General features: G+C 39.7%; 1 long non-coding RNA gene across 1 annotated transcript; it reads right to left on the bottom strand.

Moving 5' to 3' along the window:
• Positions 1 to 13441: 13441 nt before the first annotated feature.
• LOC111025361 (uncharacterized) lies at positions 13442 to 16091 on the bottom strand. The gene is made up of 3 exons (XR_002603514.2): positions 15342 to 16091; positions 15197 to 15234; positions 13442 to 13774 (listed from the first exon to the last, which is right to left on the bottom strand). It is a non-coding gene; the product is annotated as an uncharacterized LOC111025361 (long non-coding RNA).
• Positions 16092 to 16989: the final 898 nt, after the last annotated feature.

Below are 16989 nucleotides of genomic sequence, written 5' to 3'. Positions count from 1 at the left end.
TAACTCTTAGAATGGTGATGGCGAGGAGGAGACTTGATCGAAAAGACCATTAGCTGCGTTGTTCGCATTTATTTTCTTTTAATTAGGATAGTTGCAATGATTACATCTTGTAGTTGAGTTGTTAGTAGTTGGTCCTGCTTAGTTTTCTAGTTAAAAGGTTGCTTTAAGATTGTCAGTTCATTACTTTTTGAGGTCAATAGTTTTGTTTAGCTTTTCGAACTGCGGGGTTGTAATCTATTAAGAATGATTATTGCCATTCAAGATGTTAATATTTGTATAGTTGATGGTTTATGGATAGTATAGGTTTCTTTGAGAAGTGTGGTTAATGTGAAGTTGGTATTAAATGGATTATCTGTAGATAATTTGGGTTTTTGGTTGACTTTTAAGTGTTGTTTTATTTGTTCAAGCACTCATGAGTGTTGAAATCAGAGTAGGATAGAGAAAGCATGATGGTTTTATCGTTTAGTCTTGTTTGTTGAAGTTAATTCCCTTGCTTAAGTGGACTTTTTAGATAGTTTTAGTAACGGTTCCCATTCGGAAATGTTAAAAATCCTAGGGCGTTACGTTATGTGTATATTTGATATATAGTATGTATGTATGATCCTGCATCATAGTATAAATGTTATAATGTATGGATGCTTGTTTTATTTTCATGATTAATTAATATAAGTATTGTATTAATTAGAAGAAAATAAAGTTGCATTGAGCATGCCATTACTTTAGTTAATATAATTGTTACATTAATGAATACTTGCAATGCATGTTTATAGGTTTAATTTCTTGAATTTTATAAGAGTTATAAAATTTTGGTAGGTAGAAATTAAAATCTATAATAAAGAGTTGCATGCAAATATAGGGTCTGAGTTAATTAATTTTAAAGGGGTTTAAAATTAATTAGACCTTAGGTTATATCTTCTAATATGATTAGGGGGTAGTCTTTTATTTTGTTTTAACTAGGTTTAAAATGAAATAATAAAATACTAAATATAAAATATTGTCTATAAAGGAATTCTATCTAAGGAAGGTTCTGTCTAGGTTGAGGTATTTAACTTGACCGTAAGGGAACACTTCTACCTGGAAACCGACCTAGGGGTTCAATTAGGTCAATATTTTATATGCATGCAATAATGTCATTAGTTTATTAAAACGAACTAAAATATTAATGTACAACTACCAATATAAATAGTTATATTGGGTCGACTAAAAATTCACTTAGTTAATTTCACTTAGCCATAATTTACCTAAGTAAATAACCTAGTCTTAGAATACTAAGTGGGAGCAAAAGAGAATATGTAATATACTACGTATATTTTTGATATACAAGATATATATAACATATTTTTTCCTCTCATGTTAATACTTAATGTTCACAATGTGAGTTCCATACTCGGTCTCGTGTCGCCTTGGGCGTGGCCTCCCTACGGAAGATGTTTGTATTGTTCAATATCGAGGTGAATGAAGATAGTATTCATAATAAGTGAGAGATGGACGTGTGACAACACATCCTACAGTCTCCACCATTAGTTTGCACCATGAGATTTCATACATGACTTGCGTGTCATCTTGGAGCGACCATCCCTACGGAGGGTCCATTGTATGGAATCGAAATCAAGGCAAACTCCATAAATAGATAACGGTTTCATTGGTTTTGCTCCAATATTTTTCTTCCCTATGGCGGGATTATTGGGCAGACCTTGAGGTCTGAAAATGGTGGGTCACACTTACAAGGAGTTGTTAAGCAAGTTGGCAATTTCCTAACCAAATAAACGATAGACTAAAGATTATAGGAATAAGAGTTATTCTAATGTAAAACTTAGTTAAGAACGTCTCAATTAAGTGAAGGAGTAGTTGTCAGCCCTACGATGGCTGTTGCTTTAAATCATTGAAGCGTCATTGCAAAACAATTTTGTTAGGTTACTTAATTACTTTTGTTAAAATTTGATTGGGTTTAAGGACAATGCATGAAACTAATATAGGTTTTCCTTTTTTTATTTTTAGCATGTCTACTTCTATAATTGCACTCTTAGTCGCGGAAAAACTTAACGATGAAAATTACAATGAAAATCGAACCTAAACATTATACTTGTAATAGATGATCTTAGGTTCATCTTGCAAGAGGATTGTCCTCAAGCTCATTCGCCTAATGCCACTGTGGCGGTGCGCAACGTCTATGACCGGTGGATTAAGGCCAATGACAAGGTCAAGGTCTTCATCTTAGCAAGCATATCTGATGTGCTTGCTAAGAAGCACGAGGACGTGGTCAACGCTAAAGAGATCATGGACTCGCTGTAGAGCATGTTTGGACAACTGTCCTTACAGGCTCGACATGAAGCCTTAAGTTCATTTACAACTCCCGCATGAAGGAGGACTCCTTAGTGCGAGAACATGTCCTCAACCTGATGGTCCACTTCAACATGGCAGAGTCGAACGAGGCCGTCATAGATGAGCAGAGTCAGGTCAGCTTCATTCCGGAATCTCTTCCGAAGAGTTTTCTGCCATTCCGCAGCAATGCGGTTATGAATAAGTTGGAGTACACTCTTACCATGCTGTTAAACGAGCTGCAGACCTACTAGTCTCTTATGAAAAATAAGGGACAGGAAGGAGAGGCGACGTTGCCAGCTCAAAAAGGTTCCACCGAGGTTCGATCTCTGGAACCAAGAAAGGCGAGGCCAAGATTGCAGACAATGGAAAATGTTTCCACTGCAACGTAGACGGGCATTGGAAGCGCAATTGCCCGAAATACCTGGCCGAGAAGAAGAAAGCCAACGAAAGAGGGTATGAATACTTCATCTCTTTTATAGATGATTATTCAAGATATGGTTATCTATACCTAATGCAACACAAGCCCGAAGCCCTTGAAAAGTTCAAGGAGTACAAGACCGAAGTTGAAAATCAATTAGGTAAAACCATTAAAACACCTAGATCTGATCGGGGTGGAGGATTCCAGAAATATATGATAAAAGATGGAATCACGTCTCAACTCTCAGCCCCTGGTACACAACAACAGAACGGTGTATTAGAAAGGAGAAACAGAACCCTATTAGACATGGTTCGATCAATGATGAGCTATGCTCAATTGCCTAACTCGTTTTGTGATTACGCAGTGGAAACTGCAGTTTACATTTTGAATGTAGTTCCATTGAAGAGTGTTTCTAAAACACCATTTGAACTTTGGAAGGGTTGTAAAGCTAGTTTACGTCACTTCCGTATTTGGGGAAGTCCGGCACACGTGCTCGTGACTAATAAATAGAAACTAAAGCCTCGTTCAGAAATATGCCTATTCGTAGGTCGATGTTAAAGAGACGAGAGGTGGTCTTTACTTTGATCCTCAAGAAAATAGAGTGTTTGTATCGACAAACGCCACCTTCTTGGAAGAAGACCATGTTGAGATCATAAACCACGAAGTAAGGTAGTGAAAACGAAATTTCTGAAGAGGCTACAAACACGCAACAAAAGTTGTTGATCAAGCTGGCACTTCAACAAAAGTTGTTGATGAAGCCATCACATCACGTCAATCACATCGACCTCAAGAATTGAAGGTGCCTCGATGTTGTGGGATGATTATATCACAACCCGACCGCTACGTGGGTTAAATTGAAACCCAAGTTGTCATACTCGATGACGGCGTCGATAATCCATTAACCTACAAATAGACAATGGAAGATGTGGACAAGGACAAATGCATCAAAGCCATGGACCTGGAAATGAAGTCTATGTACTTCAATCCTGTTTCGGAACTTGTAGACCAATCCGACGAGGTAACATTGAAGGAAATGTACAGACCTACAAGGCAAGGCTTGTGGCGAAAGGCTACACATAAAGGGAAAGGGTGAACTATGAAGAAACCTTCTCCCATGTAGATATGCTCAAGTCCATAAGAATAGTTTTATCCATAGCCACATATTATGACTATGAGATTTGGCAAATGGACATCAAGACTACCTTTCTGAATGGCAATCATGAAGAAAGTATTTATATGTCTCAACCCAAAGGGCTCACAACACAAGGTCAAGGGCAAAAGGTTTGCAAGCTTAAACGGTCCATATGTGGATTGAAACAAGCATCTAGATCTTGGAACATAAGATTTGATACTGCGATCAAATCTTATGGTTTTGACCAAAACATTGATGAGCCTTGTGTATACAAGAAGATTGTCAATAGCCTTCTTAGTATTGTATGTGGATGATATCTTACTCATTGAGAATGATGTAGGATACCTCACTGACATAAAGAAGTGGCTAGCTACTGAGTTCCAAATGAGGATTTGGGAGAAACTCAGTATGTTATTGACATCAAAATTCTAAGGGATAGCAAAAACAAAATGCTAGCCCTATCTCAAGCAACTTATATCAACAAGATGCTAGTTCGATATTCGATGCTGAATTCTAAGAAGGGTTTACTGCCTTTAAGGCATGGAATTCATATGTCTATGGAACAATGTCCTAAGACACCTAAAAAAGTTGAGGATATGAGATGCATACCCTATGCTTCAACAGTGGGCAGCCTGATGTACACTATGCTGTGCACTAGGCTTGACAGTTGCTACGTAGTAGGGATGGTTAGTAGGTATCCATCCAACCCAGGATATGATCACTAGACTATTGTTAAGGGAAGCCTCAAGTATTTTAGGAGAACGAGGGACTACGAGCTCGTGTATGACTCTAAGGATTTGATCTTTACAAGCTACAATGACTCTGACTTCCAAATAGACAAGGATTTAAGGAAATCCATGTCGAGGTCAGTGTTCACTCTTATCGGAGGAGCGGTAGTTTGGCGAAGCATCAAACAATGATGCATTGCAAACTCCACCATGGAGGCTGAGTACGTTGCAGCTTGTGAAGCAGCAAAAGAAACGATTTAGCTTAGGAAGTTCTTGATCAATTTGGAAGTCGTTCCAAACATAAACTTATCCATTACACTTTATTGTGATAACAGTGGTGGTGTGGCAAATTCTAAAGAACCTCGAAGCCAAAATAGAGGCAAACACATAGAAAAGAAGTACCACCTAATACGAGAGATAGTGCAACGAAGGGATGTGATCGTCACAAAGATCACTTCGGAGCACAACATTTCTGATCCTTTTACAAAGGTACTCACGACTAAAGTGTTTGAGGGCCCTCTAGAGAGTCTATGCCCTAGTTTATTGTATTTTCTATTTGCTTTATGATTATGTACAACCCCACTCGAATTTAGTTCAAGTGGGAGTTTGTTGAGTGTGTTGCCCTAAGCTAGTAGTTTGTAATTATGTAAAAACAAATTTATATTTAATAAAGTTTTATTCAATCAATTTGTTGTTGAATTCATAGCAATGCATTGTCCAAATCCAATAAACTAAACATCCAAGGTTATTATCATGTAACCGGGACAGTAGATATACGAGGTATATATTTGATATATCCTTGATATACAAGTGGATAGTGTCGCGAGAATAACCTAAAGGGTTTATAGTATATGGATAAGACTGGGTACCTTATCTTGGCAACACTATGGATACACTTTTTAAATGTTACAGACGACCCGATCCGAGTTGTTCATGTGGAGACATACGAGTGAGAGTATCCTATACAATGACTTTGTATAAGACCAGACTGTGAAATAGCCAATCTTTAGATGTAACGCCATTGACTAATAGATTGCTATTTCATAGGATGACCAGGCAACTCATTCTCAATCTTGAGTGAGTTATGGACTCATGCCCGTGAGGGCTCATCCTTTGATCTGTATGGGTGAGAGTGGCCCAAGTCGCCGACTCAAGATTCCTACCGTTTTTGGGACGAGACCGAGTAGGGAGCTGGAAACATAACTTCACAAGATGAAATTCACTCATCCACGACTTTCGGGGAGTAGATGAGTGTTCTCTTAAATGCTGACTCCGAGACTTGAACAAGGGGCTCCATGATAACTCTCCAAAAGAGAGTTATTTTAGTAAATAATCGGGTTAATTCATGAATTAATGTGAGGATCTTTATTTAAGAAGCATGCTAAAGTGAGGAATTGAGTGTAAAAGTTAATTATCATATGTTAAATCCTCAAGTTGTTGAATTTATGCAAATTCCGGCTTGTTTCCCCTATTTTTGATTTATTTGTGCAGAATATAGAGAAGTTGCTGAGGAGCAGTGGAATCCCAAAATTAGAGGACAAATGTCGGAGCATTGTTGTGTTAGAGCATGTCAATGCGAGCATCACTTGCTGTAGAAATTCCTGAGCAGCGTAGAAACACGTAGGATTTTCACTTATGTCCGTACAACGCGCGTTTTTCTGAGTTTTGCCCTAATTTTCGAGGGTGCTACAACAGCAACAAGATAAGGGTTGTCTCATTATCATTCCTCAAGGGGGAATCGATCCCAAGAGAGAAAATACTCCAAATACAGTGCTGAAGTTGAGGAGAGCCGACCCATTTCAAAGAAGAGCAAACCACGGGAAGGAGCTGCTGCTGGACCTTGCGTGCTGGTGGTCTCCATCTGCGCTTTTCTCTCTTTCTCTAGAATGATTTGTATCTTTTCTTTACCCATTTCGTTTTCCCTTTCCTCCATGAACTAAACCCCATTTTGGGGGAGATTTATATGTTGTAACTATTAAACAACCAATACTCTAGCTGTTTTCTTCCTGCTAGTTAATGGAGTTATGTGTATTTTCCTTCATCTTACTGAACATTTTTGGTCACCTTGTTTAGTATGCTAGCTTCTGTATGACCCGGAAGGGCTTATGGTTAGTTGACTTGCTCTATTTTAGCTTTTTTTTTCTAGTAGGTTCGTGGATACTCAGGAATAGGGTCCCTTAATCATGCTTAAAACTTGTGTTTATTGCTTGGGTATCTAGCAATGTGAGTTGTAGGTATTCATGTTTGGGTGTCTCGGAAGGGAACCATGTTGAGTTGAGCAATAGCATTTGATTACATGCTAAAGTAGAGGTTGGGATTTAGTGAAAGCATAAGGAATCTCCCTCGTTTCCCCATATCTGTTAACCTCTCATTCGCATTCTATGCTAAAGCATTTCTTGACCCCAGCATCTGTTATTACAGTATTTATCTCTTGGATTTCACTTCTTCATTTTTATAGCATTTTACTTGTTATACAACCAGTTATTATCTTTTATTTGCATTTTTGGTATTCTTTAACGCATGCTTAAAGTAACATCCTTAGTCTCTGTAGATTCGACCTCGTTCGTACTACAATCCACGAGTATAATGTACACTTGCACTTGCATTCATCACAGTTGTAGGAATGCAACAAGTTTTTTGGCACCGTTGTCAGAGACTAAGCTATTACTTTAAGCTTTTGTGATTAAGCATACGGTGCTTACAATGCTTTTTCTCTCTTGTGTGATTGATTCTATGAGTCAGCTACCCCTTCCCCCCCCCCCCCCCCCCCGGAAAAATGAAATGAGAAAAAGAATTGGTTCGCAAGTCTTGTGTCCCCTTTATCTGTCTTACCGTTCACTTTGTGAGTAGTCTTAAAGCTGGAGCCTGCATAGCTAAGTCATTAACGTCGATGATGGAGCATTTAAATGTCTGTAGACTTTGTTTTGTTCAACCTTTGGATTAGACTTGACTTTCCATGCCCTAGCATCTCTCTCGTAGTACTAGCCCCAAGTAGCGGTGACCTTATGGAGGATTTTCAATGGCAGTCTATCCAAAGCCCACTTTATCTTTGTAAAGCTAGCCTGGACCTCTTTTAGATCTCCTTCGATTTAATCAATTGTCATCTGTATTCATGTATTTATCCTCTTAGCGAGCACTCTTGTATTTCTTATCATAGTTTCGCTTAAAGTTTGGGGGCGTGCTGAAACATTATATTCTAGTTGTCCTTAGCCACATTGAGGACAATGCAGTCTTCCAAGTTTGGGGGAGTGAGCATTTATTTCTTAAAGCATTTGGTATCTAATTTGTATACAACCATGAATCTTTCTAATCCTGTAATATAGTCCTCATAAAAAAAAAAAACCAAACGTCAAAGGACGGGCTAGTAGTCCGCATCCAGAGTATAAAGAGACTGCAGGATTAGGAAGGGCTAGTAGCCCATGGTTGAAGAAGCCCAAGTTGGTTGTGCAAATCTTAAATGTCTAAGCTAGTGTAAGGAGACTTGAGAAATGAATCGTTAAGGGATGCTAAGCTTGTGAATGGGAAGTAGAAAGAAGTTAGAGTTGGGTGGAAAAGTGTAATACCCCCGAATTTTGATAACTTACACGAAGAACATTACTAAACTTATCTGCTCCATACTTTCTCCCAAGGCATGAAAGGCCTCTAGACGAACCTAAATAATTTAGCTTTTTATTTGCTAATTCAGCCTTTTATTTGCTCTATTTAGACCTGTGAACATCACTTAACAAATGAATGAAGCAACGTGTCCTCCATGGACAAGCGACACGTAACTCTCCTATTTAAGTCTAAACAAAGCTAAATCGAGTAAACGACGATAGACCAACAACCTACTCGATAGAAACATAACCCTGCAAGATGATAACAAATCAACTAAGCAAATAAATCCACCACGCTACCACTGCGCCACTCTGATAATAACACCAAAACAAAATAGTTAATCCATGCTTCAAACTTTTTAAGCTAGCAAATCCAATAGCGTTAAACATACTCCCTAAGCTTCTCAACAGAACCAAAGGCCCTGATTACGCTTGTTTACATCGTAAAAAGAAGGTTTTAGATGCTGTTTTTACTATGTTTTAACTTTGTTTCGGACTTTTTCTCGGTCGTTTGAGTTCCAATTCATGCAAAATTCATATATGATGGTTTGTGGTTGACTTATATTGTATTTATGACATTTTAAGACCATTTGGGAGTGCAAATTAATCAAAAGAAACAAAAAGATGGAAAAACCTTCATTGGAGGTGCCAGGTGCTTGGTAGGCTGCAGAAATCCTGGTTTTCTTCCAACTTTTCCCTTAATGAAACGCGTCTTCCAATGCGTTTTGGTGGTTCCAACCGATGCATGCGTGTAGAAGAAGTGTTCCACTATCAGTTTGAGCATGATTTGGTCAGTCCAAGGAGTTGGAAACGGGTGATCCACCAGCGTTTTAGGACCTACCTAACCAATTCTGCACAGCTATAAATTCCAACAGCTTCTCCACCAAATTCATCAAGCCTTGCTTCCTTCTCTTGATCATTCTTAGTGTTTCTTTGTTGCTTTCTAAGTACTTTTGAGTTGCTTTCATTAGTTGCTTTTAGTTTTTAAATCCCGAGCACTTTACATTCTTTTATTGAGCTTTGTTTTGTTTCCGTTGTTACTTAGTTATTTTCTACCTATTCAAATTTATAAAAATCCAGCACTTAGCTTATCTTTCATTTGCCTTTACTTTATTTTTAGTTAAGAGAATTGTGTTTTTGGAGGAAAGAGCACGTGACACTCCCCCTTGCTTGAAAGAGAAGGGCGAAGCTCTCAATCCCGAGCAAAACTCTCCGTTAGTTAACTTTTGTTTTTCACACATGCATTTCAATTTCAACCATTTTACTTGTTGTATTTTCTTCAATATGTCTTTCTAAATTCCCGTCTCTAGCCCGATTATGGATAGTTAGCCTTTTATTTCTAAAAAGGGTTGCTAAGAAGTAGTGTTTTTTGCTTTCCACTCATTGCTCAACATGTTTTCCCAAAAAGTTAGGATTTAGAGAAGGCCACTGTAAGTCTTAACAAGTCAATACTGAAAAGGTTGCTTATTTGCATTGTTGAGTGGTTAAACCGAGGAGAGGAGCACCTTAGACATAAGGGTTCCGGTTAAGTAGCCTAGACATAGGACCTTAACCCAAGGTTGCGACTATTTCCATCCTAAAACTAAGATATCTCTCATAATAGACATATTAGGGAATGTCTTAGGACTTTGAACTTGCTTAGACATAAGTCAAGTGAAAAGCGTAGTCGTTGGTTCCTAAAGTAAAATGCATATCGTCCTTAGCGTATCCTTGATTCTTTGTTGGCTAACTTGAAGTAATTCGGGCTAGGTTTTACCATTATAAGACCAAATCCCAAATCCAAAACCATTATTTGTGACCACTTCCCATTTTACAAGAATCACTGTAACGTCCCACGTTCTCGGGTATGTTTATTTTAAGATATCATTAGGGCCTTTGAATTTGTTTTGCCCGAAACTGATAATTTTAATTCTTGGATTTTATAATTTTGGAGTTCTAAGTTGGGTAAATTCGAATTTAGTTTATTTCTGTTGGATTAGGACAAATTAAGTTCTCGATCAGTGCAGAAGATTTTTATTTAGGTCTTAATCCATGGTTTGGGACTCTTAATTTTCTATTTATTGGATTATTATTCTTGGCTTTTAGAGTTTAAGTTAATTGTTTTATTTCGGATTATTGTGGGTTTATTTGATTCCCGAAATGAAATTTTGGGCTTATTGTTTTGGGACTTTGTGTTGCTCGTTGGGCCTCATTTGAGATTTGGGAATTGGGCTATAGGTTTCAAAAAAAAAGAAAAAAAAAAGAAAAAAAAAAGAAAACCCTAGACCTATTTTGTTTTCTTTTTGCTTCTTTTTCTTTTTCTTTTCTTTTCTTCTTCTTCCTTCCCCTCCCTTCGTTTTTCTCCAGCTGCCAGCCCCAAATTTCTTCTTCTTTTGCGGTAAACCAGCCGCCCCAGCCTCCTTGCGCAACGTCCCTCCGGCGAGCACGGCACCGGCGACCCTGACAGCAGCGGCGAACGGTGGACCCACGAACGTAGCAACTCACCGGCGATTTCACCCTTCTTGCTTCAGATCCGGCGACCCAATCCGTTGTTCTCCTCGACGGCGGCGCGTTTGGTTAGGCGGAAACCCGTCCCTCGACGACTCCGACGACGACGGCACAGTGTGTTAAGCGGCGGCGTCTTCGCGTTTCCCGGCGTCCCACGGCGGAGTAGCAAGGTGGATGGCAGCGGCGATTTGGGCGATCTCCGGCAACTTCTCAGCAGCCGCGGCCAGCACACGAATCGAAGCCCCGGCGACCCGTTCTTGCAATCCCAATGCCAACAGCGAAGGTTTCCTTGTTCCGGTGACACTTGGTGTTGACTCGTTCTTGTTCAGAGTTGGTTTCGAGTAACCCATACCCAAACGGGACTATATTTGAGTTACCCACTCTGATTCGAACCCAAATCGGCATTACCCATTGATTTCCAGCGTCGAACCAGCAAGCACAAGGCCACTGCAGGTTGTTTTTGGGCGCCTGAACATCTTCGGCGTCGACCCATTTCTAACCCAAGAGGTTTTACTGTGAGTTGGTAGGTAACGACTCACCTAAACTTGGTTTCAATTATGTTTAAATGTTCCTAATTGGCTTCTAACCTCGAGATCGTACTCTTTTCTTTTAGGAAGTGTTCAACAAGCTTAGGAGCTTTAGGACAATTGTTTGTAAGTAGCACGGGGGTGGGTGTGTGTGTTGGTGTTTATTATTTAGTTGTCAATGTACTACTTATGATGTTTGAAAATGGTTCTGATACAATGTTGTGCAGTGTAACTCTTGTTTATGTTGGTTTGTATGTCTGGGTAGTGTTGAATGTCTGTTGGTGATAATAGTAGAAATTTTGTATTGTTGAGCTGCTGAGATCTGTCATGGAATGATGTGTGTTTGCAGAGAATATTCGTTAAAATGAATTTATGGTGGGGATGTTTGCTGTCTGAAATCTGTATGAAGTGTTTGGCATGCCTTATAGTTTTATTATATCTAGCAATGTTTTTTTTTATTACAGATGTTGGATAATGAGTGCTTGGGTAAATTGTGTTGAGTTCCAATTGTGTAAAAAAAAAATTGTTGACTATGTTCTATTTTGACCGGACTCACTATGGCGCTGTTGTTGAGAATTGATATGTTGTGGAGGCATGTTTGGTTTATTGTTTTGCTATTAGAATGATGTTTATGTTGTGGAAGCATGCTGAATTGTGTTGGTGAGTTGAGAGATGCATTGGAATCATACTAGTGGTAGTGTTGTTGATGAGCGTTGAGGGGGTTGGTGTTATTAGGGAATTAGTACTGGAATCTTGGTTGGAGGCTAGAAATGATATGTGGAGTTTTGGAAGTTATGAAGTGAATGGGTGAGTGTCAGGGGCTCAGGTATAAATAGTCGGGGGCTGATACGTCACTAATTGGGTATTGAGGCCTCGGGTATAAATGGTCGGGGGTCGATACGCCAATATTGGATAAAGAGGAGCGTCGAGGCCTCGGGTATAAATGGTCGAGGGTCGATGCGAGGAGTCTTTCGAAAGGAGAACTATTGGGGCCTTGGGTATAAATGGTCAAGGGCCAATAGGTTGTAAGACATCGAGGCCTCGGGTATAAATGGTCGAGGGTCGATGCACAGTTCAAGCCTTGGGGATAAATGGCAAGGTCGAACGCCAAGCCTCTGTAGATGAATGTCGGGCCTTGGGAATAAATGGCAAGGGTCGATACGAGTCGAGGAGTTAGACTTGGAGGACTAACATAGTGTGATAGGTTAGGAGTTGCTTGGAGGCCAAGGACCAGTACGCCAATAGTTGAAAAGGCATCGAGGCCTCGGGTATAAATGGTCGAGGGTCGATGCACTAGTGTCGGGGCTCTGGGTAAAAATGGTCAGGGGCCGACACTGCCAACAGAATGATCTTGGAAAGCTTGAATGGTTGAGATGAACATAGAGTTGTTTGAAGTGCTAGGGTGCCATGTGGACTGTAGTTGATTTGCATATGATCGTGGGTAGCATCGGGTGTTATAGAGCACGTTTATGGTTGAATGTATAATGTCATTGTAGAGCATGTCTATAGTTGTTCGCATACTGTAATGTTAGAGCATGACGATGTATGTTTTTCTTATGGTTTTGAGCATGACGATGTATGTTTTCTTTATGGCTTTTGAGCATGATGTTTGTGTGTGCTTGATGAGGGCTACTTACGAAGTATATTTTATATACTCACCCCCCCCCCTCTCTACAATTGTTGTTTTCAGGTGGAGAGTTCATTGGCGACCATGGCGATGACGTAAAGGAGACATGACAGGAGAGGCAGGAGAGGACCATAGGTTGCGTAGTGTTCATTGCTTAGTTTAGGATTAGGTGGTTTTTGCATGATTGTTTGGTAATAAACTTTTGTTTCAAGTGAATTGAGGGGAAATCCCACCTATTGTTTAAACTTGATTCGGAATAAGTGTTTCTTTTATTTTCTTCCATTCATTGAAAACGTTTAGTTGGAATAATGGATGTTGCCTGGTGGTGTTGTCCCGGGGGACGTTTGGATGATAGTTTATAGAATTGATGTTTTATTTTTTTGTTATAGTTTGATGTATCGAATTGAGTTGGAACTATGTTTCTATAACTTGTTCACAGGGAGTTGTCTATTTCAAATTTAGAAAATAATATTTGACAGGGAAAAATGGATAACGTTACCTAGAATAGTGTAAAATGTTCTGGGGCATTACAATCACTCATTTCAACGTTCACTATTCATTAAAACTTTAGAGTTTGGAAATTATTTAGAAGTCCTTGAAGATCGATACTTGGATACTCCATCTAATTTATATTACTCTGACAGGTGTGCGCTTGCATCTATAGAATTGTTACCACGCTTAGTGCGTGCGTTCAACATAACCTCAGTCAGGCCCAATCTTTACAAAAGTCCAGCCTTAAAAGAAAAGTCATCTAAAACATTCTAATAACTCCCTGAACTTTACACAAATCAATGTTCAAAACAGAAGACATAAACTAAAACAACAAGAACTCATAACAACCTATTTCAGACAAGTTGAAACTAAACGGAAGCTAGCTATAGTCCTTTTTCTCAAGTTTCCTCCGCACCATCATCATGATCGTAACCCGTACCTTCACCTGAAACAATAATTGCAGGGGGGAGGCGGTGAGTATATAAAATACTCTGTAAGTAGCCCTCCCTAACCACACAAACAACATGCTCAGCATACAACATTCATTACAAAATATTAAACTGACATCCATGTATTAATAAATCATAATGCTCATTAGCCCACACATGCAATCAAAGTAATCCCGACCACAAGGCCTGCTAGTAGCCCTCACTAACTATACACAAACAACATGCTCGTAATCACAACAATCATCAAAACATGATAGCTAGTAATCATACAACGATAGGTCATGACGGTCATCAATGCGCACACACAAGCATCCAAGGTATCATTACTCACGTAACTTTGACCACAAAGCCCACTGACCTCTAGCTTCCCAAAACTCCTTCTAGCCCATTACATTATGTTAGTCCTCGAAGTCTAACACTTCGAGTCGTATTGGCCCTTGAACTTTTGTACCCAAGGTCCCGATACTCCTCTACAGAAGCTTGGCATTCGACTTTGACCTTTACTCAAGGCCTTGAACTGTGCATCGACCCTTGACCTTTTATACCCAAGGCCTCGACGTATACTAGGCGTATTGGTTCTTGACCACCACCACGTCAAGACTCAACACTAATCATCAAATAGACTCATCATGCTGACCCCCGACCTTTTGTACTCGGAGCCTCGACAGTCATCTCTACAAAGAGAGGCCTATCGACCCCGACCTTTTGCACTCGGAGCCTCGACACCCAGTAGTGACGTACCAGCCCCGGCCATTTGCCACCGAGGCTATGTATTTCTCCATTCATTTTCGATTTCACGATAAACCACACATTCAACTCTCAGCTTCCTGCTAAGATTCTATCCCGTGACTTCCAGGTCACGCACCACAAGGTCCCCCAGTAATGAAACCATTAGTCTTGTCTACCACTTCAAACAAATCACAATAAACAAAACAACCAGTCTGTCCTATCACTTCAGATAAATCACAACTAATCTCTTCAGGGCATCGACAAGTCATTTACGCTTCTATTCGCAACACCATTTTCAATATGTTTTTCATTCATACAAAGAGAGAAATAAAATTCACAGTTCTCAAACTAGTAAGTACATGTCTCCTAACTCAACAATTGTCATGTCCCAATAATCATAAAGCTAGCCCATACATCCAAATCCAGAACATGTATTCAATCACCCAACATAACTACTTCCAACCATTTTTAATAAAAAACTACCAACTACATCCAACAATCATGACTCAACATATTTACATAATATATAGGAGCACAGCAAGATGCAAAGCCAACAGTATTTAACAGAATTTCTCCAATCATGACCCACAACTATAAATACAAATGACACACGATTCATATTAGAATACAGCAATAAACCATTCAAATAACACATCACAACGCACACACCCACCCCTGGTACTACTTACACGCAACCGCACTCCTAATTCTTGCGTCGATCCCACACCTAAGCATTAAAAACATAAAAACAACAAGTTAATTAAATGTTCCAACATTCGAAATCGTTGGGAAACTTAGATCTAGCTCGAAAAGGCGTAGGTAGCGTAAACCGACCTCGTACAAGGGTGGGTATCACAATCAGGCTTCGTTTGGGAGTGGGTCAACGTCGAGAGTCGTTGGAAAGAAGAAATCAAAGCTGGAATTTGCAGAACAGATCGGAACGATGCTGTTCGTCGCGTCGTTGTACTGCCGCCATGGATCCGAGGTTACCGACGTCCGTGTGTTTCTGTCGCCGGTCATGGGGGAAGAGTCAAGCGCTATAAGATCGTGGGAGATGCTGGAACGCTACTGAAAATGTCGGGTCTGCTCGTGGGTTCGCTCGTGTTGCTAGGCCTGTGGGTCACTCCACCGTGGGATGCCGGAGCCGCGAAGACGCCGTCGTGGAGAGCCTCGCGTTGCCGGAGGAGATGCTGCAAGAAACGAGCGTCGCTGCTACATATTGGGTCGCGCCGGAGGGAACGTCGCAGGGAAGAGCACCGTCGAGACCACTGGAGAATGCTCAAATTGTCGCGCCATTGCTCAAACAAAAAGGAGGCACTTCCGCCATCGAGATGAACAAACCACCGTCGAATGCTTAACGCTGTCGGGACTTCTTGGGTCACGTCGGAATGCTGGTTCACTACCGTCGTTGCTGAGGGGCCATCGCCGACGTGGAGATTATTGGAAAAACAGGGGCGGGGCTGGGCGACTGATTTTGGGGAAGAAGAACAAGAAGAGAGAGGAAGAAAATGAGGTACTTTAGGGTTTGCTTTTCTTTTCTTCTTTTCTTTTTTTTTTTCTTTTCTCTTTTTTATTTTCTTTTTTTTTTTCCTTTTCCAAAACATAGAATAAATCAACTAAAATAATGCTAATGTTCTTATAAATAAGAGAAATTTTCCCAATTTTTTAAAAGAAGGCGCCACTTAACTTATTTTAAAACTAAAAAGCTAAATTCCCAATTTTAAACTCAATTCCTATCTAACGACCCATAATAGAAGGCCCAAAAATATACTTTAGTGATTAAAATAAAACTCACAACAAAACAATGACAACCCAAATAAAATAAAACACAATAAAATAAATTTAACTTGGGGTAAAATTTTAAAACTCGAGATTAAATTGACCTCAGTAACGTGGGGCGTTACAAAAAGTGTCTTCTAGAATGAGAGCAAGGTCAAAGTCGCTTTCCTTTTTATGTTCCAATTGAAGCATTTTAGCAAAGATTATGTAAGCTCTTGTATTTATGATAAAAGTAAAGTGTTGAGGCATAAGTCTGGATGTTGGGTTTGCAAGCTACTAATATATTTCTTAGTGAAAAAGTGTTGTCATGCATGCTTTTGTTTGGGGAAAAGCACGATTTTAAGTTTGGGGGTGTAATAACTCTCCAAAAGAGAGTTATTTTAGTAAATAATTGGGTTAATTTGTGCATTAATGTGAGGATCTTTATTTAAGAAGCATGCTAAAGTGAGGAATTGAGCGGAAAAGTTAATTACCATATGTTAAATCCTCAAGTTGCTGAATTTATGCAAATTCCTGATTGTTTCCCCTATTTTTGATTTATTTGTGCAGAATATGGAGAAGTTGTTGCGGAGCAGTAGAATGCCAGAATTAGAGGAGAAATGTCGGAGCATTGTTGTGTTAGAGCATGTTAATTCTGGAGCATCACTTGCAGCAGAACTTCCTGGGCAGCGCAGGAACACGCGGGACTTTCACTTATGTCCGT

Source organism: Momordica charantia (genome assembly GCF_013281855.1).
Source record: "Momordica charantia cultivar OHB3-1 chromosome 9 unlocalized genomic scaffold, Mcharantia_2.0 BLBB01000009.1, whole genome shotgun sequence".
Taxonomy (NCBI): Eukaryota; Viridiplantae; Streptophyta; class Magnoliopsida; order Cucurbitales; family Cucurbitaceae; genus Momordica; species Momordica charantia.
This window is presented reverse-complemented; position numbering and strand designations above follow the sequence as displayed.